The sequence below is a fragment of the Chroicocephalus ridibundus genome, chromosome 9 (assembly GCF_963924245.1).
Source record: "Chroicocephalus ridibundus chromosome 9, bChrRid1.1, whole genome shotgun sequence".
Classification (NCBI taxonomy): Eukaryota; Metazoa; Chordata; class Aves; order Charadriiformes; family Laridae; genus Chroicocephalus; species Chroicocephalus ridibundus.
Window position 1 is genome coordinate 37401983 of NC_086292.1, and position 25747 is coordinate 37427729.

The 25747-nt window shown below is 39.4% G+C and overlaps 1 protein-coding gene across 3 annotated transcripts in view; it reads left to right on the plus strand.

Moving 5' to 3' along the window:
• Positions 1-25747, plus strand: part of SEMA6D (semaphorin 6D) — a 433560-nt gene that overhangs the window by 27038 nt on the left and 380775 nt on the right. For all 3 annotated transcript variants that reach the window (XM_063345953.1, XM_063345940.1, XM_063345941.1), the window contains exon 3: positions 183-335. The gene's annotated coding sequence lies outside the window, so the exon portion shown is untranslated. The remainder of the gene's footprint in view (positions 1-182; positions 336-25747) is intronic.

Here is a 25747-nt window from a genome sequence, read left to right on the forward strand (position 1 = left end):
TATGAACTGGGACTATGTTAGATTTCTTTCTAGCATCGGAATACTTGCTTTAAGTCTTAAGTTAGTCAGAAATGGTCTTAAAGCAGGCAGTTCGAGGTTTATGCATGTTGCTCCTTTCTGAAAAACAAATCTCAATGGGAAAAGTGTCAAGGTAGACTTTTGTCTTTTTTTTTTTTTTTTAGATGACTGGCAGATGGAGAACCTCTTTTCAAGTGAACTTGGAGCATGGACACTGTCTTGGAGAGAAGAAAGAAAAAAGACAGAACTGCAAAGAAAGTTTGAAGAGCCCTGTGCTCCTGAAGCGCTGCCTACCCTTCCTTTTAGCAGCATACGAGGTGAGTTCTGTTTGAACGATTTTGGCATATCTTTATGCTGAAGAGCTATGTGTTGCTAAGCAACATTTAGCAGTGTGTAAGCATATAGAAGTTGCCTTTGGTACTTTACATAGCTGTGTCTGCTCTCATCCCAGATTCCCTTAGTAAGATGAAAGGTCCTTCTATGAGTAGATATGGGATCAAGGTGTATAGTGAGAATAGTATAGAGATCAGAAGCTGAGCTCTTTCAAAGGTAAATGGGCCATAGCAAAGACTACAAGCTAAACTAAACATAGGACAACCGAAAAACCATGCAAGTTTTCTCTCTCCTTTAAACTATGAACTGCCTTCCCTGTTGCAAGTGCGGCACTGTTTACTTTCATTTCTTGTGACAATAAGAATAAAAATCTATTTAAAGTGTTTCAGGGAGTGAATCACACATTTGAAAGAAATATTTTTTTGTGAAGAGTAGCATTGACTTGTTATAAAAAGTAAATTGGGTGAACAGAAAACAGATTGAGAAAACAGGCACGAGCTATGCCACTCATGAAATTTTATCCAGAGACCTGCAGCCTGAAAACATTCATGTAACTTTAAATTTCTGTTCCAGACTGTCATGAAGTATAAAGAGAATAGAGACTATTAGGAGAGAACTTGTTGTCTAATATAGTTGATCTCGCTACATTTTGTGCTTTGATGCAGTGCCTGTGTGATGAGATAGTATAGCCTGAGGCTTGATGTAGCAGCAGGAACAAGCCCATTCTAGACAGAGATCTTAAAAAATCTAGACAACAGGGTGCCAAGTTTACCTTCCCACTTCTGAGTGGTAGGAGATGCTCTGTGAAAGCAAGATCCCAGCACCACTAGAGAACAAGCAGAGAGCCTGCATTTGCTTCTCTTATGCTGTGACATTCTTAGAGTTGAGGACCATTTCAGCTGTGACACCTTTGTGTTTCCTTAAACCTTTTTCTTTTGCTGGTAGCAGAAAGGTGAGAAGAGTCCCTGAGTGCTCTCAAGCCAAGTAATAATTTGGGGTTCGTTCCAAATCTATGTCACTAAATCTAGCTTTAGGCTTGATAGCAACACAAGGAAGGTTCTGGGAAATACTTTGGGCAGCTGTAATTCAAAGAAATCCTAAAATACTTTGTATTATATGTAATACTGTAGTGGTCCTTTGTAGTCTTAGGGAGCAGGGGAGTATAAGTATTACAGAATGGCTGCCTCCTAATTATGGCATGGTGTCCCATAGTAATCACAGTTAACATGAACCTGAGGACTGATTCCATAGCATAAGCTTTTATCCATCTTCATTCAGCCTATATAAATTTAAAAAATCAAATGAGCTTGTTGTTCAAATGATGGAGAGAGCCAAAGAGATTACAACAAGTTTAACGATTTTTAAACTTCAGGTAAGTATTAAAACTCTTTGAACTCAGCATTTAAGCTTTTTAAGCTTCGCACTTAAGTGTGCGCTTATTGTGAAATCTGTGTTAGTTTTTTGTGACAGGGCTCGATAGGCAAATCAAAGGCCTATGAAATGCACTGAAAAAATGGTGTCCAATATAGCTGTAATTTAGCTGCAGATACTGTAGTTTGTTTGGCTTAAATTATAAACTCCCGGAGGTAGAGGGAGGTTTTTTCCTTTATAAAACACCTGGCCACGTGTGTTGTGTCCAGTTAGGGTTCCTGTGTTCCATTGTCATTTAAGAATAAAAAGTCATCTAAATAATGTAGCTGTTTAGAATTTGTCAATAGAAAAATCAGTTAATAAAACTTTTTTCCTGCTTTATATGGTAATATATATGTTCCCTGCTAGTTGGATATGTGCATTTAATAGGAGTATCGTTGCATATTTAATTGTATGGATTCACTTCTGTGGTCAAGATGAAAAGCCAAAAAAACCTCTGATTATTCTTTTGTTTCAAACACTTACTATAGCAGAAGATTACTACGTTCTTACAATGTTAAAATGGAAAATATTTTGATGTAATATTATTAAAGTTGATTACAAAAATAAAATTGGCTGTTCCAGAGGTAAAACTTTACAGTATGTATTGTCTTTCAGACAATTATCAAATATGTAAATTCCAGATAGATGTTTGACCTGAACTTAGATCTGCTGCCTGAATCAAGATTAATTCATTATAAACTAATTGAGGAACAATTAATTGATGTTCAAGGCATTAATTTTTTTTGTTGTTTAAATTCAGTTATTTCTCTCTATAGCATAATACATAAGAGACAATGATCATTGCTTCTTAACTTCTTATGCAAATAAATTACAAAATTAATTGCTGGTTGCACTGAAATTAAGGAGGTGTCAGTGTTTCAATTAAAAACCTTTATTTTTGGAGGTTTATAAATCAGTTATAAAAGTTCTCTCCAAACACAAGAAATAAATTAATTAGCAGACATTGTTTTAGCTGACAAGTGTGTTTATTTACATCTTTAACGATATCAGGAGTCTTAATCATTTAACATTTTCTAAGTGCTGTGAGATCCTTGAGGGATGGACTCAATAAAGTGCAAAGTATTATTAGTATTCTCTTTAATTCATTCATGTTAACAATATATATGCCATGAGGGCTATTTCAGTGAATTGCGCGTGCTAGATCCCACAATCTATCTATTAGGAAATGTTTCATGGAAATTATTAAAGATTCAGGTGAGATCTGGTGATCACTTACTTTGACAAGAAGAATTGGCAAGCATCCTTTTAAGGAGAAAGATGAACCATTGCCTCCTTGAAGGATGTAAGAATGGGAAGAAAGGATTTCTGTCATATGTACCATGAATTTGGAAAGCCTGGTTAAAAACATATTAATATAAAATTATCTATGTATCTTTATAGATAGGTAACTTTATAGATACCTAGGAGATAAATTTATTCATAAATATACAGGTGGAGACAACACACACACACACACATTTAAATAGAGTCCATCATTTAGACTTGGATTCAAACCACTTAAGGAGGTGCCAGTTTCATACCATAATTAAGCTGCGGAACGGGGCTGGTTACTCCCTTTTTCCTTTCCTGTGCCTCCAACTCTGTTCCTAGGCACACTGTTAGCCTTGCTCTGAGCTTGACGTGATCATTCTTGCTGTGGTGTGAGCTGGTTCAGGAGTAAAGGTGCCAGGAAGCAGTTCATTTTTTGGAGGGCAGGATTCATTTTCTACACGTTCAGCTACCTGAACCAGCTCACTGTGGGGCCAGGCAGATGAACAAGAGAGGTCTGAAAATAGATTAGCTTAGATCAAGTGTCAGATTTTACTCTGGGTTGGGAGTAGTTCTTCTGTATTTGCTGGTGGGAGCCAGACCCTGCCAAAAAGTAGGCAGGTCTCAGGCTGGTTGCAAGGATCCTTCTTCATTGACAAGAGAGAAAGAATAAGGTGAAAACCCTGGGTTAACACAGCCTTCTCCATTTAGTGCTTAAAGTTGGATCATTTTAATCTAAGATAAAACAAGTCTTGCTTTAATGAAAAGTATGTATTTTCCTTGGTTTTTTAAGCATTTAAGTTAAAGAGGAATAAGGCGATTTCTCTTGGGCTTTAAACCCCTAAATAACATTTAAAATGTTCATCAAGTTTTCTTTGAAAGCTATTTAAACATCTGAATAAAAGGAAGAAGATGTATTGTTATTTAGAGCTCCTTGGAGGAACTCCAAGCTTTAATTGCACTTCACTTTCATTTCAGTAAGAACAAATTTGAATGAAAGTGTCTCTGTCCTGTGGTGCTCTTTCATTCCCCATCTTAGTTCCTGTGAAAACAGTGCAATGGCACAGCCAAACTCAGCCAGGCACCCACCTGCTGTTGATTTAGACATCTCTTTTGGCTCCTAGCTGATTTTCTCTTGTTTTGAGAATAAATTAAAAGCGCATTTGAAAGTAGCAATGTCAATTTTCCTAATTATCTGAGACGTAGTGACTATAAATACCACACTACCTATTAAACAAATACATTCAAGAGAGTTCAGTGGTTAATATCCAGACAAATCGACTTTTTACAGGGAATCCAATGGTTCTCTCTGAGATTTTCAGGCCAGATAATGTGTGCACACTGGATGCAACATGGGTCTTCTGGGTATGTTAGACCTACTGTTTGTGTACATGCATGGAAAAATGACCTTGTTTCCTATGAACTTGCTGAACACGTGCTCTGGTGTCCCTCTGTGCATTGGCTAGCTTTTTGATATCTCCAGATGCACAACAATAAAAAAAAAAATCTTTTTTTTTCCTTTTAGAAATCAGAAGTTGAAAGATAAGACAGTTCTGGAGAAACCCAGGCCTGTTTATCTTTTATATGGCTAATGAGAGGAGAACTCTTTCTCTGTTTTACGTGTAGCCACGCTTGCTGAGATCTATGGCAGCACACTTAAAACAGTTTCCATGGGAAAGCCGATGGCTGAGTTTATCTTTATTTATGCAAGACTTGTTTGCTGAGCTCTACATGTGTTTTGGTATAGTGTCAGGAGTTCTTCATCAGATGAGTAAGAAGTGCTTGATGTTTCTTGATGCTGTTCTTTTATTCCCAGGCCTGTTGCTACCAGATTTCCTCTTCCCTCCTACAAAGTATAGCAAATTTCCTACTGTTTTCAATATCTTTTGACATATGAGGTTTCTTGAAATACAGCTGATATTGGTATGTGCTGATATACTCCATAATATCTGCTGTTTTTCTAGTTCTAAATGAAACATACATTAGAATTTACTAATGTCTTGTGAGACGGTCGTGTTTGGGGAATATTCATGGGATGCTGCATATTTAAGACTTACGTTTACTTTACTTTTTTATTTTTTTTACTTTTGCGTACTATTTAAGACTTTTTCGCACAGATTGTTCAACCATAATCCTAGAAATGTTAATGACTAAGTTAATGAAAATAAAAATGGAAGGACTGGATTGCAAACTGGATTGCTATAATGATGAGCCTGGTTGTTTAGTACATATAGGCCACTAAGACTTTGGGCTAAATTTAAACAGACATCAGGAACCGTGGCAACAGACTCTGGAACCAGAGTCTGTGTATTATGTTACACTGGATCCTAAATGTATGTAAAAACTCCAAAGCAGGGGAAAATTGGACATAACTGTATCTGTCACTTTAACTTAAATAAAGAAAAGAAAGAAGGGTTTGTATCTTATGAAGAGTGAGGTTTGCTTTTATGAAATTAGTTCATAGCCCAAATTATACTGTGCGTGAATTTCAAACACTTAAAGCACTCTAAAAGTTTTAAAATCCATACTGAAAACTTTTTTTGGCTTTTTCAGAAGCATAATCTTTTCTGTATCACCGAGAAAATCATAACCAATATATTCTACTTGCCTAAATTTAAGAGAGAGTGGTATAAGTTATTGATAAAGCTATAGGTAGTACACATCCTTAGTGACAGTGATCTTTACAGTAAACAAAACAGAAGTAGTTCAATTGTTGTAGCTATTTTCCTGGTTCCGCAAAAGTACAGTGAAAAATCTTGCATCCTTCTGCCTGTTGGTATGAGGTTGTAGACCTAGAGGTTTATATGAGTAGTAAAGGAATCTGGGGAATATTTCCCATTTCTTTTTAGGGCAGTGTGAATCATAGAATCATAGAATGGTTAGAGTTGGAAGCAACCTTAAAGATCACCCAGTTCCAACCCCCTCTGCCATGGGCAGGGACACCTCCCACTAGACCAGGCTGCTCAAAGCCCCATCCAGCCTGGCCTTGAATGTCTCCAGGGATGGGGCAGCCACAGCTTCTCTGGACAACCTGGGCCAGTGTCTCACCACCCTCACAGGAAAGAATTTCTTCCTAATATCTAATCTAAATCTCCCCTTTTTCAGTTTAAAACCGTTACCCCTTGTCCTATCGCTCCACTCCCTGATAGAGTCCCCATCTTTCCTGTAGCCCCTTTAGATACTGGAAGGGGCTCTAAGGTCTCCCTGGAGCCTTCTCTTCTCCAGGCTGAACAACCCCAACTCTCTCAGCCTGTCTTCATAGCAGAGGTAGTCCAGCCCTCTGATCATCTTTGTGGCCCTCCTCTGGACTCGCTCCAACAGGTCCATATCCTTCTTATGGCGAGGACTCCAGAGCTGGACACAGTACTCCAGGTGGGGTCTCACAAGGGCAGAGTAGAGGGGCAGAATCACCTCCCTCAACCTGCTGACCATGTTTCTTTTGATGCAGCCCAGGATAAATGAGCATGGGGAGTTACCAAGAAATGAGGGAATTTCCTTGGAACTTGTCTTTGGAGAAGAAGGAGCAATCTATTTTTATTGACCTCTAATGAGCTGATTTTGTCCAATGCTGCCTGGTTGGCCCTGTTATGTTTGTGTTTTTAAGCACCTCATCTGGACACAATCTCTTCAGAGAGAAGTTTTTTGCATGTTTTCATTGTGAGGAAGATAGAGGCTGCACCATTGACAGGCTGAGGAACTTATGATTATAATATTGGTGATTTTTAGCTTTTATTTTTAGTAATATTGCTCAAAGTATTCTCACACACACAAGGAAGTATTGATGCTATTGGACCTTAAACACTGTGTGTACAGTTCTCTGATGACCTTGCCCAGGAAAATGAAATCTGATATAAAGAATGACTACAGGGATTTGGAAGCCTGCCTTATGAAAGAAAGCTGAAATTTTCTTTGGAGTAGCAAAACAAAAGATGAAAGGGCTTAGACTGCTCTCCCTGGCAGTCACGAAGGTTGAATGTGAAGCTCCTCTTGAAATTCAACATACATGTCTTTCCGTTGAGATGCTGTGAGCCTACAGACTATTTTAGGTTTATGCAACTCTTAATTTTACAGTTTGCTCATTACAGACTGCAAAAAAAAAGCCTTCTAAGATGCACCTACACTGTCAGACACTTTACAGAGATATTAGTGTGTTGTCAAATTACGGAATTTCTTCTCTATGCCTCACAAAATTTGAACCCAAATATATAAAGTGTCAATGTATATAAATTAAACAGACATATTTGATTTTCATTATGCAATTGTTTTTCTGTTATTTTTTCTAGTTGCTCTACTTGCTTCAAAACTGGTAATCTCATTCTTATTCTACCTTTCCTAAAGCTTTCTCACTGTTCAAACTTATTTCTAAATGAGATGGGTTTGCTTAAGTTTTATATAAAAAAGATTTTTTTTTAGCCCATGTAACATCTAATATTTTCATCACCTGAAAATGAAGGAAATTCATCTTTTTGCAAAATCTTAATGCAAGACTACAAAGACGACAGTTCTTTTATAAGCTATCAATGTATTGTTCAGTTCATCTACATGCAGAATTGCGGTAGTGGTATTCAAGAAGCATATGCATGGGCTAATTGGATTTTCCATTTTGCATTACTTCATTGTTGAATATGTGCAGGCTTAAAAGATTCAGGGTAATAAACCTAGCATAATGCTACATGTATATGATTACCTCTGTCTTGTTGATAACTTAATCCTAGAGTTGATGTCATTTATTTTTCAGATGTGAGAATGACCCATCATCTATCAAAATATTAAACTGACTCACACTACAATATTGATTGGCAGAACTGGAAGTGTCCTTAAAGATTTTTTTTCCAGTTTGAAAATTAATGCAACAAGGTCTAGTTGATTCTGGGTAGTATACGCCTTTTCGTCTGTGACATGTTGTCGGAACAGGATGGGTGATGGTATAGAGAAAGTTTTTTTAATTTGTCTTTTTTTGTTAAACCCCTCAGTAGCTGAACATTAACAGTAGTTAGGACTTGCTATTCTGTTGTCAAAGTGCTGATTTGCCTGATTTCTTTACAAGTTGTTAAGATGCACAGCACATGCAGAAAAAACACTATAAAAAAAGAAAAATAGATTAGGAGAATTAAGGTAGACTTAGAGATTCAGGCACTTGTTTCCACTAAAATTCAGTATCTAGGGCTTGGACACCAGAATTCAGTAGACACCTTTGAAACTGCTTTCTGCCTTTTCAATACTCTCCATTTTGAAGGTAGCAGAAGGGTTGGTACTGCATATCAGCATAACAAAGAATCTTATCCAGCAGTGAAAAATGGATGGGAAAGTGTCAATACGATAATAGAACCACTTATTCTGGGTGGCAATTACAGTAGGACAAAGAAATTGGTTTTGCCTCTAGAATTGTCTAACCAAACATTAGAACTAGAGTCTAGAAATAGGATTGCAGTATTTTCTGCAGCTTTCTGTGTCCTGTCTCCCTATCTTCTTTTTCCTCTTTGAAGGGGAGTTGTTTACTAGTGGTATAATCATAGCTTTGTTTTACTGTGGTAAGGCTGTCAAGTAACACACCAGTAAGAGTCCAGAAAAATCCCCAAAAGGCCACCCAGAGCATTCGTGCAAGTAATCAACAGTGATAAATTTAGCATGAAACATTTGGCCATGTAAGCTGCAGACTGAGAACAATGGATTTCTCCAGCTATGATAGTAGGGACTGGCTGCCCCCCTATCCACTAATTATCTGTGAAAATGAGGGTTGGGGGTTGCTAGCAGGATTAATTACTTTGCAACCGCTGAAAATTACAGTGATTTTGAGAAAGTAGCAGTCAAAGAAAAAGTCTGTAAATGCTTGTTTGCCAAAAATAGCACAGCTAATACTTGGCCATGTTTCAAAGTTTCGAGCAAAATGTATACTACCATTTCAGTATTGCTTGAATGCTGAACAAGCTGAACTAGCAACAGGAACACTGTGGCAGCCTGAAGTAGTAAAAGCCTTCAGGAGACACTTGAAGATGTCAAAGCATCTATTGTTTTCCCTACTGATTTTGTGCGCTTGTTGTAGACAGAGGCCATGACATGGAGCTGGTCTTTTGTCTATGCAGTTGTGGTAGTCTTCCACCATTTATTGGAGATGTGCTAATACGGGGAACAGAGCCAATGGGAGATGAACAGTGAAAATATTGCAGAGATTCGCTTCTCAGGGCAGCGAGAGAATTTTCTATGAGAGATGATAATCTGGGCCAACAATCTGTTCTTATATGTGCTGGAAATTGAGATCATGGAAAGAATAGGGATGGTATTAATTGTCTCATTGATTATAAATTTTACTCTATCAGTTTAAGCAAAAGCATAGTCATCCCATTTACTATCTAGAACATGCAACTTCTCCAGAAGATATCTAGCTTTACTAATTCAGGGAAAGGGAAATACTGGAAACAGACTGAGAATTGTTCAGGTCTAAAAGGGCCTGCTTTTTCATGGAGGCTGCTAGCCTATAGGTCCCTCCTGTCAGCTGGCAATTTCTGGGGTTTTATCCTGGTTGTGTATCATTGCACAATTATTCTAACTGCTTTTGGGAAAGATTTGTGCAAAGCACGAAAGTCCTTTGTTTTATAGATAGTTGATATTATAAAATGAACATAGCCTCAGATACTTAGTGAAAGTATATTTTAAAAAACAATGAAACTTGAAGACAAGAAGACTGCAAATATTCATAGCTCCCTTAGCTATGGTCTTGAAAAAATTCAACAGTATATCTTTCTATTGCACTGTACAACCTTTGAGGCAGACATCTCCATCACATGCAGACCACAGTATATTAGACAGCGCACTGAATTCTGCATTAATGATGTTCAAATAGTCCTCACAACTCATGATATTGCTTGAGCTGTGGGAACAGTTTTCTGTGAGGCTTACTGCCAAATCTTTCGCTTTTGTTATTCTCTTATGAAACTGTGGCAATTTAGCACAAGCCTGTACTAAAAGCTCACATTTTATATACTCAAGAAGTGCAAAAATCAATGCGTGAGCAGGCAGAGAAATACTAAAATGCTTGTAGTCTGAAATGGGGCTACCTGCAAACCCATTTCATCAGTCTGGCTAAGTACCCCAAAGTCAGAAAGCTTATCTGATCCATCTAGACTTCTCGATGATGAAAATCTCACAAAACAAAAGGATTTCTGAGACCCCATGATTTCAGTCATTCAGAAAATACCACGAGAAGCACTTATGCTTCTTTCGTATTGCATTTTTTACTCTCTGCAGACAAAACAGAAAATGAGAACACAGAACAACTCTGAAAAAAGTAACCTTTTTTAAAACCCCTGACATTTTGGGCTTGTGCCTAATGACAAAAATGAAATAATTCTATTCCTGCTTTTGACACAGACAACTGATCCCTGCTGAGAATGAGTGTTCACACTTGCTTGCTTCAGTAAGAAAGACGTGAAAAGGATGTCAGGGACCAAATTCCAGCCAGGTGTGAAGTGTAATTCTACTGAGATCAAGGGAATTTTAACCCAGAGATTTTTAGAGTATTTCACAGATGCAAATTAAGTGACCTTTCTGGTTCCACTTTGCAAATGTTTTGTAATGAAAACAGAATTGGTATGAAACTTCATTATTGTGGCAAAGCATTTCATACTGTGACAATCCAGCTCCCTTCAGACAGAATAAATGCAAGACATTGTCTGAATCGAATGGCAAAAACGCCTATTCCTGAGGGGTTTTAACCCCAAGTTTCTTGACTGTGGGATGTTTCCTGATCTGAGTACCTCCCAATAGGTTAGCTTGTCAATACAAGTGTTTTGGCATCCTGTGATTTTCCCAAGAGACATTTAATCTTTTGCAGTCCAACTTTCCACATATGCTATGGTGTTTAAAGAAAGATTTTTCAGAAGATGTGCTCCAGTGAATAAAAAAATACAACAATGACCACACTCAAAGTGTATTCCAGTTTCAGAGGAATTACTGGTTCTGTCTGTGCTGTCCACGGTGTACGGAAATTTTTGAAACCTATCTGCTATCTCAGAAAACCGAATCAATCATTTAACTGTGCCCAGGCTTCTAATGCAGATCCTGGATTGCAGCAGGATAGAGAAACATGAGAAATGTATTCATCCACACGTGGTATGCTCCTCTTCTCCCATCACCCACTGCAAGAACAAATCCTGGAAACTAACTACTTGTCCCTTTTCATAGGCATCTTAGTTAGAATAGAAAACATTTCTTAAAATGATGCACAATTCAGCTCAACAGATTATTAGCTAAAACAGTCTCCTCAAACTGAAACTAAGCTTTAAACAGAAAAAAAATCCCAAATTGCATTTCTTTGAAATTGTGTTGCCATTTATGGGTCTCCACGTGCATTTAACAGTTAATAACTTAAAAATATTAATAGTTTAATGATATTAAAGTGAAAGAAGAGCTTGAAGAACAATGCTAATGTATCCAGAATCATTGTTACATTTTTACTTTTCAAAGGAAGGTTCAAGCCAGATCCCAAAGATAAGCCAGAACACTTATGAAAAATGACTCATCACATTGTGTCCCAAAATAAAGCAGTATGTACTTCATGCCTTCTGATGGAAGTGTATCCTGTAAATTTCCCAGACTAGATTTTTACATGTACCTTTAAGTCAAAGAAGCACCTGAGCTACTATTTGCTGATCAAAACCAGAGCAAAGCTCTGTTTGCAGTTCAGACACCTATAATCAGTGGAAGTTTAAAGGGCTTTTGAAAGACTGAACAAAGCGCATGTGGCTAAGACGGAGTGCTTGTCAACTCCAGGGAATAATCCAACAGTTGCAAGCCAGAGTCAATCTGTTCCTTGCATGACGGCACAGATACAGCCGCAAGCAAAGGCCATTCAATTTACTGAGAAATGTGGAGTCAGCTATGACCAGATTCAGGGAAATGTGATCCTTTGTGTTTGAGGTACCTGCTAGAAAGAACTTGTGCCATGGCCATATTTAATGCTCCAGATGGCATAGTTTCTCATCAAATGGTGTTGCTGCAAGCCCTTCACATTCATCCTGCAACACATTGCTAGGTTATGCATCTCCTGCAGTAATGTTTTCTTCAGCCAGAAGAAGGCAGTTTTTAAATGATGCTGAAACGATTAACAAAGAAAGCATAGATGACTATTTCCTATGCTTAATTACATACAAAAATAACATTACCAGGTACAGATTGCAGAGACAGAAACTCCAGCGTTCAGGCTTTCCAGAGCCTGTGTTACTATCCAGCTTTAATTTTGTATACTTCCTCCTCAGACATATGCATTTTGATTTAGTGTAATATTTTTACAGTTGGACCCCAGCCACTCTAGTGCAGTGGATGTGAGCTGTTCAGTGCTTTGTTCTGTTCTTATGGCTGAGAATTAATAATTCTCCTGTGGACTTTTCTATGATGCAGATCACCTGGCAAATAAAATTTCAGACCAAATGATTAAAGTTTGGCAGAGTTAAGCAGTATTTGAAAATGGGGTGTTAAAATGGGAAACTCAATAATAGGAGGCACTACCATTCCCACCTGTGTTAAAATTCTGCCTTTGAAATGTATTTAAAGTGACTTCAACTATAGCCGGCTGTTTTGCCCTTTCCAGGATAGGTCAGCAGGGGTAACTGAACAGCAGCAGTGTTTAAGGACTGCAGAGAACTAATGTCTAGGGATTGCTCTGAATCGAACTTAAAACTCACATACAGATAAAAACATCTACCAGCTAATTCCTAGAGTACCTGATGAGATAAAAATGCCTGTTTTCAAATTAGTTATGGCTGGGAAAGTGGCTGTAGAACAGAAGCAGTTGTCGCACCTTTAAGAAGATACGGGCAGACATATCTTATGCTGTGAATCTCAATCAGTGTCATCAAAATGCAAAGATATCTACTGTGACTGTAGCATAATGGAAGTGGTATCAACATTTTCAGTAGTATGTACAGATGTGTAAAATGTCAACTATCAAGAGAAAATGCATATTTCATACAAAGTTACATAAATAAACGGGGAGCTTTAGGCTATGAAGTGAGCCCATCTGTGCCTAGTCAGAGGAGGAAGTTAATCCCCCAAATCCAGGGAGACTGTAGTTTAAAAGTCAGCTTTCCAAAGTCTTGCTGTTAATGGTGCAGCCTAGACAGAGCACTTAGTTCTCCTGGCTCTTTGTCAGTGATAATTCACCTCCAGAGCAATATTATAGATCAGTCACTCTGAATCAATAATATTTGCATGCACTTATGTGTAGTTCATGCTAAGGAGGGTAAGGCAGAGCTAATCAAGCTAAAACATCATTTGTACACTTGGCAGCTCCCTGCTAACTTTGAACAGTCCAGTACATTAAAGCATAAGGATCAAAAGATCTAGAACTGAAATAGTGAGGACAGCTGATTTTTAAGTGGAATGACTATAAAAGTCAAGTGACTCATGAAAGCATATGGGTTTCTACAAAGCTAAATGACAGATCTTGCTAATACCCAAATGCAGGCAATAAATTACCCACAACCAGCCAATAGTTCTCAGATCTCTCTGGCTAACAGTATCTGAACACCTCCCATGTATTTAAAAACCAAAATAATTCTTTTTCAGAACCTGTAGGAAGAACAGCTTGATGAATATCTACTATCTGTTTGATCACAAGTGAGAGCAACTATCGACCTCTATGCTAATCAGAATTTCCTAGTCTGTGAAGAGATAATTTTTCAGATCAGCTTGATTTATTGTATTTAGGATCCTCACAACAGGATACCAGACACCTACACCAAGCTGCAGCTATATTTTTTCCCCTTCATAAAAAGTGGCAGCATCAACAGTGCTTTGAATAAGAGCATCTCATTAATGAAGTAAAATGCATATGCAATTATATAGGTCCTAGATTTGGGCGGGGGGGAGGTACATTCATTGGGGAGGTACATTCATTGTGTCTGCATTTATACATGATACACTTACATGTAAAGTGCCTCTCCTTCTTATCACTTGCAGATATTTAGAACCTATTTGTGCATAAACTGTTTAACAAATTTAGATTCTGAACCTAATATAAATTTGCCATCTCTCTGTAGAGAACTCACAGCTTTATCTCTGTATTCCAGACCTGTCTCACTCTGGTCAAAATAAAATTGGTCTGTCTTCCCAGCATTGCCTTGTGGTTGTCTGGCCATCAGCTTGAACTGGACTAAAACAGAGCTTTTAATCTTTCTCTCCAAGCTACCTCCCTGTCATGTCTTTAACCATCATGGACAACACTGAAGTCCCGCTTGTTAATTAGGCCAGTAACTGGAGTATCATGCTTGTCTTGTAATGCTTTCCGTGTCCTCACAGTCACATTATATCTAAATCCTGGAAGGCCGGGGGTTTGTTATTGTTTGGGTTATGGGTTTTTTTAAATCTTAGACACAGGCTCTCCAATCCTGCCCACACAGCTAAAATTCTCATCCAGAGACTCTTCGTCTCACATCTTGATTATTGCAACATCCTTTTGACTGGCATTGCGAATGCATTTTGCTGTGTCCATATTCACCTAGAACATCGCTACCAAGACTGTTTTCCTAGCTTGTTGCTTTAACCATATCCTTGCAGGACAAGTGCAGGCAGTGGAGTTTCATTTGGGCAGGACAGAGTTCCCTTATATCTCTTTTACACCAAGTAAATGAAGGTACCCTATTTTATTTAGCACTGCTTGACTAGTTTCCTTCTCCTAACACACCCAGGATAGTTAGCATTCACTTCCTGCACCTCTTGCTTCCTTCTACATGCTGGCTTGTGGTGGTTCACATCTTGTGCTTTTCAAATGAGCATCCAATGGGCTTTTCTCTGTTCTTTTTATACACAGGCAACATGGTCAAAGGGATTTCACAGAGGTGCTTCATTGTTCTGCTTAAATATCTAAATTGTCATCATCTGTATAAAAATAATATCATGTGTTAGTGTATGATGCTGCCACTGATCATCTGCCTGAGCATCTCCTTTCATTCTGCCTGAGAGCATCTCAGCTCTTTCCTTAAACACAGATTGTGTGATCCCTGGGGCAAAGACTATGTTTGAGACATGGTTAATGGGTTAGAGCACCCACCTGTGACTACCTACTATAATAAAAAATATACAATATACTGGTATATATGTTCCTAGTTTGATGTTCTATGACTCTGGATATGAAAAATATGCAATCTATCAACACAAGTGTTTATGTTTATGCCCCATCCAACCCCACCTGCTTCAATAATATTTAGAGAATGATGCTTCAGCATTTACACACATGAAAAATTGAACATTTTCAATGTATTCTTAGAGGATTGTGCTTACAACTCAGGGATACAATAGCCATGAATAATAAAGTGTGTGTATGTCAGGTGGAGAGAAATTTGGAGGGAGAGGAAAACCTGTCTCTCTTAGTACGTGTAATAGTTCTCTGACTATTTTATGATTTTCAGTATCAGACACAGTAATAGCAATGATTATGAATCTCAAGAAAACATTTTTTCATTAAGGAGAGGAGAAAAGAGAGACAGAAAACTTAGATCTTTTGCCAGCATTCACTGCAATCTTCAACTAATCTGATCTGGGGAAAATTCCAAAATTAATACTGTCAAACTGAGCAGCAGATGTTTAAAAAGAATCAGGCACTGAAAGAAAATTGATGTGCCAATGAAAATCAGACAGACAGGAAAGTCTCACTAAATAAAACCCAGCACGTTACAGGGGCACAAAAAAATTAGCTTAGATCATCTAGCCAGTTCATTTTTGTGTGACCATATTAATGGGATCTTTCTTTTTTTACTTGTTATATGTATATTTGTGTAGTAAAAAGAAATCTTCTGTATGCTATTTTAACCTTCTGCAAAACATCTTTTCTCTGTTCACTGGAGTCTCAGCCAGATTGGCTTCACCTTACTTGTGAGACTTTCTACGCTGTCTTCTGGCTTGTCAGCACTCACTTCTCTTCAGCACCCATTGTTTGCCTTTGTATCTGAGTGTAGACAAAGAGGCTTCAGTTGATTGTTTGCAAGAATATGAAATAAATTTACATACATCAGAGCAATGGGTTTCCATTTCCAGAGGCTAAGCCAAGCAACAGCTGAATTTAGAAGCAGGCTTGTTTGCCGGGGGGGGGCGCAGCATCAGTCTGTAAGTGGTTATGCACAGCATAGGCACTTTCAGGGTATAGAGTTTATGTTATCCCTAGATTGTTCAGACAAGAGCCCAAATATTGGAATGGTGTCTGCAGATTTGGAGAGTCTTTTGCCAGCTACAGCTGCTGGGACTCTCATTTAAGTTGTTAAAACAGATGTGATTAGGTCAAACATTTTTGAGCCAAAAGCTTCACAAACGTAATAATTTGAAAACCAAAAAAAGACTAATCTTCTGTGTCTTCTAACTCATCTCATATTTTCTCTCAGATAGCAGCTGCTGCTTTAAGTTGCACACAGCATTATTATTTTTGTTTCCCTGGTTTGACTCATTTCTTTTGGAAATAGATCTCTTAGCTTGTTTTTGGCAAGCAGAATTCTGGCCTGACTGTGGATTTTTCTCTCGCTCTCACTCAGTCACACATACTTTGCTTCCTTTGCTGTTTTTCCAGCTTTTTAGCTGTTCCTCCTTCTGCCATACTTGCTATGAGCACTGGGGGCTCGTGCATTAGCATCAGGCAGTATCTACTGACTAACTGTGTCCTGGTATCTATGTACTGACTCTGTTAACACATTAACAAATAAAGGCAAGTTAAGAGATTATTTTGTTTTCAGGGATGTGAAAAATAACTGAAAAAAAAATATTCAGCCTGTTTGTGTGTGTGTGTGTTTTAGAACTGTGAGAGGAAGACTGGAACTGTGGTTAATGTTACTGGCTTTGGACTGAAGAAATACATTTGCTGTATGTGAGCCGAGACCCTTACCAGATGGCAAACCTTTCAGCTGAGATAGATTAGGATGGGTAAGAAGCAGTGTGCAGACTAACTGGCAAGTTTCTGAGCTCTCCTGTCCTGGTTTAACTGATCTCTTTTTTTCTTGGGGGTTATAGAGGTGCAGATTTTGGTATGCCTTACCAGAGACAGAGACAGGAATACAGAAACCTATGGCGAGTAAGGACTATGCCACTACACCAGTAATTACTTGTCAATGCAAGGGCATAGGGAGCTTTTCCGGGATACTCTCTCTTAAGTCCTTCACATATGTATTGTGCCAGTAGCATCCTACTGTCTCTATTATCTGATAACTATCTAGAAGTTTCTCTTTAATGCCAGAAATCATTCCTCCGTAGATCTAGGTACATGCCATTCTCTTCTTCCCAGACTCATCACACCATTCTATGCAATTTAGAACAACCCTTAGACAAAACTCAAAAAGAAAGTAAGCATCACTAAAGAGAAGCTAATCCCTGTGTTTAGAGTCAAAGGACTCCGTAGGATTAAGGAACAAGTAAGAACCAAATCCAGATCTCACTGGGGTTCAGAGAAAGGTTCGTCAGGATTCTTCCCAATTCTTGTCCCTCTCTCTGGCTCTGGGTAGCAGCAAAGGCAAACATAGCAAGTTTTATTACAAAGCTCCTACAACTCAATGGGTGTCAATAAAAAAACCTAAAAAACCCAGGAACTGTATTTTGTTTTTTATAGAGTCCCATTTTAGTTCTAGTAATGTTTAAATGTTGCAAAATTTTAGGCTCAGATGTGAGTTTTTCATTTGGATGAGCCTGGAACAGCAAGTGAAAGAGATGGATGTAAAAGCAAGGAACCTTGGAGCAGCTGTAGGTACCCCAGAGTAATGCAGAACAAAGTGGGTCATTCAGGAAACTCTTTGGCAGACAATCAGGTTCTGAAGTTGCTGTCAAGCTTGGAGAGTGGCAGGATGAACAGATGATATCAATACATTCTCTCTTCTTCATCACAGGATGTTTTCCTGAATTGATTACAACCTGGTGGAGCTGCTGGGTAAGTTAATGAATTTAGTGAGGTAGGGAGAATACCGGTGGGGGAGCGGCACGGTTTTTATGTATCCAATTTGAAATATCATAAGAGATCTGATTTTCCCAGTCTGAGATTCAGGCCACTGAATCCAGAACAGAGCTGACTGGAAAAGCATATATTTTGCTTAAAGTGTTGCTTTGTGTTAAGCATGTACTTAACTATTTTCCCAAACTGGTACTTCTCTCAGGTTTTATTAGCAATCTTAGCACCCTAAATAAGATTGGAGTAAAGAAAGGAAGCATAATTTCTCTGACGAATACGTCAGCTAAATGTCTTTCTTTTTCCCCGAAGAAGGTTATAATGGTGGGTTTTTTTCAGATCTGCAGAGGAACTGAAGTGATACATGAGCACTTAGCAATAAACATTTTTAATGGAGACCCCTATCCCCAGCTTAATTTCTGCCCTCAGTCATACTGCATTAATCAATACTGGTGATGTTCCTAGCAGTTTCATTGCACGCTGTGAACAATTTTGCTGCTTGGAATTACAGAAACGTGCCTTGAGTGTATTTTGATACTCAGATTTAATAACAGAGGATCCAATATTGATTTTAATGGGAAATTGTTTGCGTATGCATGTGCACATCTGTCTTTTTCTGTGCACCAGTTTCCTGTGCACTGAATAGTCATGCTCCAGTCCAGCACTTGTGACTGTTACAATACTGAAAGATTATCAGAAATAGAACAAACCATGACAACAATGATTAGAGGAAAGTGATTAACTGACTAATGTGACCTTGCTTCACTGCAAATTATTTACAACTTCCCCAGATGTTGCATTCAGTGTTACTCATGCACATGCAATTTCTACCAAGCATTCTTGGTGGCGTGAGTATTCACAAAATTTAGTCTATAACACTATTTATCAAATGATAGTATTACTCTTTGTTTAGATGGGTTCAGGTCTTAAATCTGGCCTTCTGAAGCCAGTGTTTGTAGTTACTCGCAATTCATTTTCTGAGTGAAATGCACCCATGGGCAAACGGGCAAATGAGGCCCTAAACAGGCAAATGAGAACAGTGGGCTTAGAATAGTCTTTCTGCTGGTAATATTTACAATTATTCAAAATCGCATAGTTGAATTTGATTTTCAGTGAAATGTACTACTTCACTAACAGCCAGAAAGAGACATATATGCTATTCAAACCCATTTGAAGACATTTTTAGAGGGCTTACATGGGTCATTAGGCCTGCTGGGAAGCTTAGCCCCTGGGAACAGCCTTTGCGTGTTATTTTGCTCTTACTTAAACATTGGGCTGTGCACGGGTCCTAACTTTTAGCTGAGCTTCATCAAAACACAAGTGAAAAGTAATTTCAAAAAATCTCTAGAAGCAATTTCAGCACTGTATTTAAGTGAGTATTTTAAGAGGTTTTCTCAAACCATACTTCTAATTGCTAAAACAAGCTACAGCATAGAAGTGTTTATAAGTATGTGTACTTATTCACTACTCATGGTTCAACAAAAAATATGCCACTGACATTCACATAAAATTCACCCTAATTATTTCACAGGCTCATGAGTTGTATTATTTAAGGAAAGGTTAGGGGTTCTTGAGTTTAGAGGTAGCCAAATTAAGGAAGAAAATTAACTTTAATTTTTAACTGGTCAACTTTAATTTTTAACGGTTCACAAATTTCCAGGCAATAAACACACCATTTTTTTTATAAATTAAGAGCAGATTATTCCTTGGCATATGGGATCTGAAGGTTCCCCAGTGTGTTCGTAAAGTAACTTTCCTTTAAACAATGTACTTTTATTGGGAAACTTTTATACAGTCCTCCAAAGTCCTGCTTACCAATACATATCCGATCAACACACCCTTTGAGTGAGTCAGGAAAATATCACTGCCTTTCTTCTCCCACTATATGATGACTTGAGAGCAGACAAGGAGCACTGTACTGAACCTGATGATCTTTCACAGGAGTATGGCCTTAGACCTTCTGCTTTCTATGTAGGTTAATAGAAACCTCTTCCTGTAGGTAACTGACTTTTTATGTAAGAGGATTTTTTGTTATTATTTCATACCAAAACCAGACATTCAAAAGCTATATCTATATAAATTATTACAGACTGCTCCTATAAAAAGTACTTAAATTAAAATATAACATGGATAACTACTTTCTTTAATAGCAATACCTTACATTTATTAAACATGTTTCCAGTTACCAAACCTTTCTGTGACTTTTTTCAGCCATAAGCTTTCAACAAAAAGAACTATAGCCATAATATATGTACCTCCATCATATGGATAAAGTGCTTGTATTAAATTTAAAAACTATTTAAAAAATTATTGCACAATGAGGGTTCATAAATCGCTGGAGTTTGCAGTGTCACACTACACATACACAAGATTTGTAGAGGGCTTATATTCAATATTCATAAAATTAAAGAATACCTATTGAATCGCAGCAGCTCTACTACTATGAAGATAAAGAGTGCTGTCTTGAGTAATATTTACAGATGCACCTTGTACATAAACCAAGAGGATGAGGTTAATCTGTAGACTTTTGGATAATATATAGCACAGACTGTCTTCCATGGAAGCAAATTCTGCGGTTTTGCATGACACATATAGAGCAAGACACCCACATATCCTGGGGTCACAGGTAACACTTGCCCTGTGTTTGTTGCTGTTGTGTTGTGGCAGCAGCATGAACTGGCACTGAGAAAGGTGTAAGTATGTTTGTCCATGCTGGAAAAACTGGGGACATGGGAGGGATAGTGGCCACCCAGTCAGGAGACAGAGAGTTTGTACATGTGGCCCTGGATCTGTGTCCCCAAGGCACTCTGATGGCTGATCACACAGACACAACCAGCATTTTACTATAAGCTGTAAAAATAAAGGAATTAAACTCCCCTCCACAAGTCCTGTGAAGGGCAAAAGGACTAATGTGTCATTCTTGCAAGTGAATTTAGACATAGGGAAACATCTTCCGACAGTAAAGATAAGTAAGCACTAAAATTTGTTACCTGGGGATGTTGCAGGGAATGGAACATCAGAGGCTTTTAAGATCATGTTGAACAAATGACTCTCAGGAACGGCAGAAGAAGTGATCCTGTGATTTGGCCTAGGGACACTATTAGATCACTCTCCGAGTCCTTTGCAGTTTTGGTTCTGTGAGTTCTGGCCCAAGAAAGACAAGCTGGGGTACAGCAGCTTACATTGAGGGTGCACCTTCTCTCCCTTTCCTCTTCACTCCCAGCTCTGCTGAATCAGCATCTGTCCAGTTGGGCAGGTGTGTTTGTACACATACACAAAGGGGGCAGAAAACTATTTGGGCCCTCATGTTGTAAAACACGGCTCAAGGAAGTTAAGAGGAGAGCAGCATGCGTAATGAGACTGGTCATCAGGAGATGAAGCAAATTAGTACTGCTTTGCTTGAAACTCTAGTCAGCAGAACAGATCCAGAGAGCAGTCGCTGGTCCACTGCCAGCAGTAAAACAGGCCCCAGTCGGGGTCACCTTTTCTCCCCAGACCCAGAAGCATGTAGAAGAGGTGACCCTCTCTGGGAGCACAAGGAATCACAGAGCATCTGCTCTCCCACACGCCATCTGGACTGGGGAAGTGCTAATCGGAGGCTGGATGGCACATCGGCTGCTCCCAGCAGTGTCAGGTTGGTGAAGATGTCATCTCGCCAAAGTGTCCCTGCTCTGTGCTGCACTGTCACCTCTCCCTCCTCCATCCACGGTTGCAGCAAGGCTGTGGATGTTGGAGTACATGAGGCACAGTCAGAGGAGTGCTTCTGTTCCTCTTGCATCTGCATAAATCGTGGCTGCGCTGCTAGGCAGAGATGAGGTAAATGATAACCCGCGCCACCCCGCTCGGCTATCAGGCAGCCCCCAGCTGCCCCAAGGCAGGCCCCGGCCTGGCTCAACTGGCCTTGTCAGGCATAACTGCCTCAGGAAACATTTCCAGGCCCTCAGGTGATGCTTGTGTAAAAGCGCAAAAATAAGCTGTGAGAGGAGGTGAAACAGCCTTGGCAGGTGATACAGGCTCTGTGAGAGAATCAAAACAAATTGCAAAGCCCCTCCACCCGGCCCGTGATGTGGGGCCCGGTCAGTGCCTCTCGGCATCTTCCTTGGGTGGAGGCGGACGCTGGGTCGGAAGGTCAGGCCTTGTAGCCTGGCAGCGGGAAGGACACTACCCGCAGCCACAGCCGGCTCCCGCTGCCCCAGCACCTCCCCTGGGCCCTGATGGCTGCTGCTCTCTCTCTTCCAGAAGGCTCTCAGGGGCCCATGGGCTCCACCAGGACGACATGGTGACCTGCACCTCCATAATGACAGGAAAGTGTGAGGTGCCCTGGTGTTCCTGAAGCCAGCGAAGCGCCATTGTGCCTGGAGGACTTGTCTCCTCCTGGCCTCTTCCCCACAGAGGGTTCCCTGGCACAGCACTGGCCTGAGGTGGCACCCAGGCTTCCCCTCTCTGTCACTGCCAGAAGGGCTGACAGTGTCCCTCCTGATCTGGTGGGGAAGGAATGAATTAAACCTGCCCTTTCACCTGTCATAGTAGCAGGTCACAGAGAAACTCTCCCAGTGCTGCAGCCATGCTGCATGGTGGCCTGTCCCCGTGACCCCCAGCCCTGCGTCTCAGAGCCTCATCCAGCGGGGACTGTGTCAGTCATGGGTTTACCTGCAAGAGTCGGCCATCTGAGGACACCTAACATGGACAAATGAGTTGTTTTAACAGCGGAAAGAGAAATTTGGGCCAAGGACACAATGTTAAAGCTCAGGAGTTTGTTGTGGTTTCAGTGAATGAAGAATAGGCCAAATCTGTAGCAAAACAAACTATGTGCATCTGTCCCTGCGCTGCTTCACTGCCGCTTCAGCAGCATCTGTTATGACAAAATACTGTGGAATGAGATGTCCTTGCAGCCTTTCCACCTGTACACTGAACATCCTCGGAATTTCACGAGGTCCAAATACCTCTAAATATTTAGGTGCTTACACAAACTACTTGACTTCAAGAAATGAGCTTCTGCTATCTACCAAACAGAACAGAAAAACTCAAAGTCTACACAGGTAAAATTCAAGTTATTAACCTACTGGTTATGTTTCTCCGCATGAAGAGGAAGTGTGAATTACAACTAATTCCTTTTTTTTGCAGCTATACCCTTCGCAATATAAGTATCTGATGACCATCAGTATAAAAATCTATCACAGTGAGGCCAGGCTGGGATGTTTCAGGATTTCATGCAAATTAAATGAATGTAATTCTCAAAGTGATGCTATTATCTCAAATCCATTCTTTTTGCTATGTATCTTTTAATTTCCCTAGCAAGTCCTTCTATTATTTAGTGTGAACTCTTTTTCTTGCTATAATCTGAAATGATGGCTACCTTGTACCTAATTTGTACATGGCTTTTGTCTCCCCCTTCTTATTTCTTGATGCCAGAGGGACTAGTATGCGTCATGTTTGTTAACAATTTTTTTATAAATCTCTCTTTCTTTTCACTCCTACAGCATGCAATTCCTATGACTGCTGTGTCATTCCTCTCCTTTAGGTTTCTTGGTAACAAAATCTAAGTGATTGTTTTTCTTGATGAATAGTAAATTCACAGGCAGTTGAATATTGAGGAGATCAAACTCGTACCAGTTTCACATTGAATTCAGAGAACAGAATAGGACAGAAACTGATTAGCATATGGAAAAGCTGCAATGTTTTAAAAGAAGTATTTCAGGATTTTTGGTTTAGGTTTTCGTTGAAAAATTGACACAACTCAAAGTCTAAATAAAGCCTTAAATCACTGCAAAATATTTCCTCTTAGGGCTAATGGAATGTTTCAAAAGGACCACAAACAGTTCTTCCACCCACCCTCATACCCAAAATGAGATATCAATTTGACTGGACCCTGTTGCAGGGGGAAGGTGTCATACATGAAGGCAAAACAGAGGAGTCAGCTGTGCTTGTAATTCCTGTTTGCCAGGTGTTGTGGCTGGGGAGAGGAGGGTGATCTGTTTTATGCCTCAAAGTACCTCCTTAGTCTGCCATTGTCTAGTGGGGTATTACCTAGAGACAGCTGGCCTTGTGTCACCTCTCTTGCACAGTGGTTTCCCTCTGCCTTTCCAGCTGATTTTCCAACCCATCACACAGCTCTTTTCCTTTCACATGTATTACTGGTGTCACTTTAATTTTGGTCAACGTATTTATCAGTATAACACACCTGTCTTGCTGTCTGATAGATTGTGTAAATCTATTAATACTGTTTTGCAAAATATACTGTGCTTGTTGTCAGCAGTTTTGTGTGTTTGAAGACACTTACACTGGAGCAAAATCAGGATAAAATGAAACTAAGACTGTTAAATTGATCAGTGTTTTAGTCTTTCTCTCCAGGTAAAGATCCTTAGTGGTGTAACGTGACTGAAATCCATTAGAATCCAGCTACACTACTATTATGTTAAAGTATATTGAAGTCAGTGGAGTGATGCTGCTATGCTCTGGCGGAGGATCTGGTCCACTTTTTGCCATCATTTGCTCTGCTGAGCTGAGTAAATATGGCAATTTCTTGGATTGTCAGTAAGAAGGTCACTTTTACTCCTCAGTTCCTCTTTGTCCACTCTAATTCAATCATACAGTTCCAACTTTCAAACTTTTTCTCTTTAGATTTGGCTCTGTGGCCAATGAAGGGGAAAAAAAAAGGTCACTGGTACATGTAAAAAGTGTACATGTATGCATGGAAAACAAAGGCACTGCTGTTTCTCCTCCCAGTAGCAAGCAATGGATGCTGCTGCTTCCTTTGACTTCCTAGACCAGGTGCCCGTGGCCCATGTACAGTCCAATAAACAGCTGCCTTCAGATCAAAAGATAACTTGCAGGCAAGACCAAGCCTCTTGTCTGTACATGGAGAGCCACATTGTCTCTCCAAGGCTCCTTGTATGAGATTCTATTACATAAATATAGGTTTACAGTGGTGTTTTATGAGCCCTAGATGGAGTTGTTTGTCCTCCAACTCTCATCCCAGAAACGTGTGGATTTCCGCTGGGTCTTGTGCCATATCTGCTAGCTACATCCAGATGTTTTGAATACGCTAGGATGTTTAAATGACACTTTTGTTTTTGGTTTTGTCCTTGACTATTTAGTCTTATGTTTTTGCAGCTTTTGATGCAATGTCCCCTCACCTGTCTGAATAGTCCTATCATCTTCACAGGTGCCTACAATAATTCTTCTGCCTGACTTCAAAGCCCATGTGCTCTGCAGCCTTCCCACTGCATTTGCCCTCACTCCCTTTGCATTCCTTACGGAACCAGATTCTGTACAGAGTTGCAGGATGCTTTGCACAGAGGAGGAGCGTGGCAGGGTTAATCCTTTTCCTCCACTCTTTATTGAGCAATTAGGACACTAAAAAAGATCTTGTTTACAGATACTCGAAGAGGCTGTAATCTACTAGGTCTTGTAATAAATTTGCATCCATCATGAAGTAGCCAGAGGCAAGTCTGGAGTTTTAGCGTGGCTAATTTGTAGCTTCACTCTTGGGATAGGAACAGAATTTTAAAAAGTCCCCAATACTAAAGCAACTTATTTAAATCCCTAGTCCCCAAAAATGAACACTTACTTAACAATGCTATCTAAAAGTGAAATTCCTTGCTATAGAATCCATCATTGATATAATTGGAATCATTAACAGGACTGATACAATTTACCCAGCATGCCTCTGTGTGGGCTGCCTTTAAATTTGGCAGAGACAAGCAGCTGTAGTTCTCAAAGGGTCGTTGCAAAGCTGGTTTCAACACTGCTGCTTCTTTTTGGTAAGACTTCTTAGCTCTTGCTGTGAAATTTTCTGTGCTT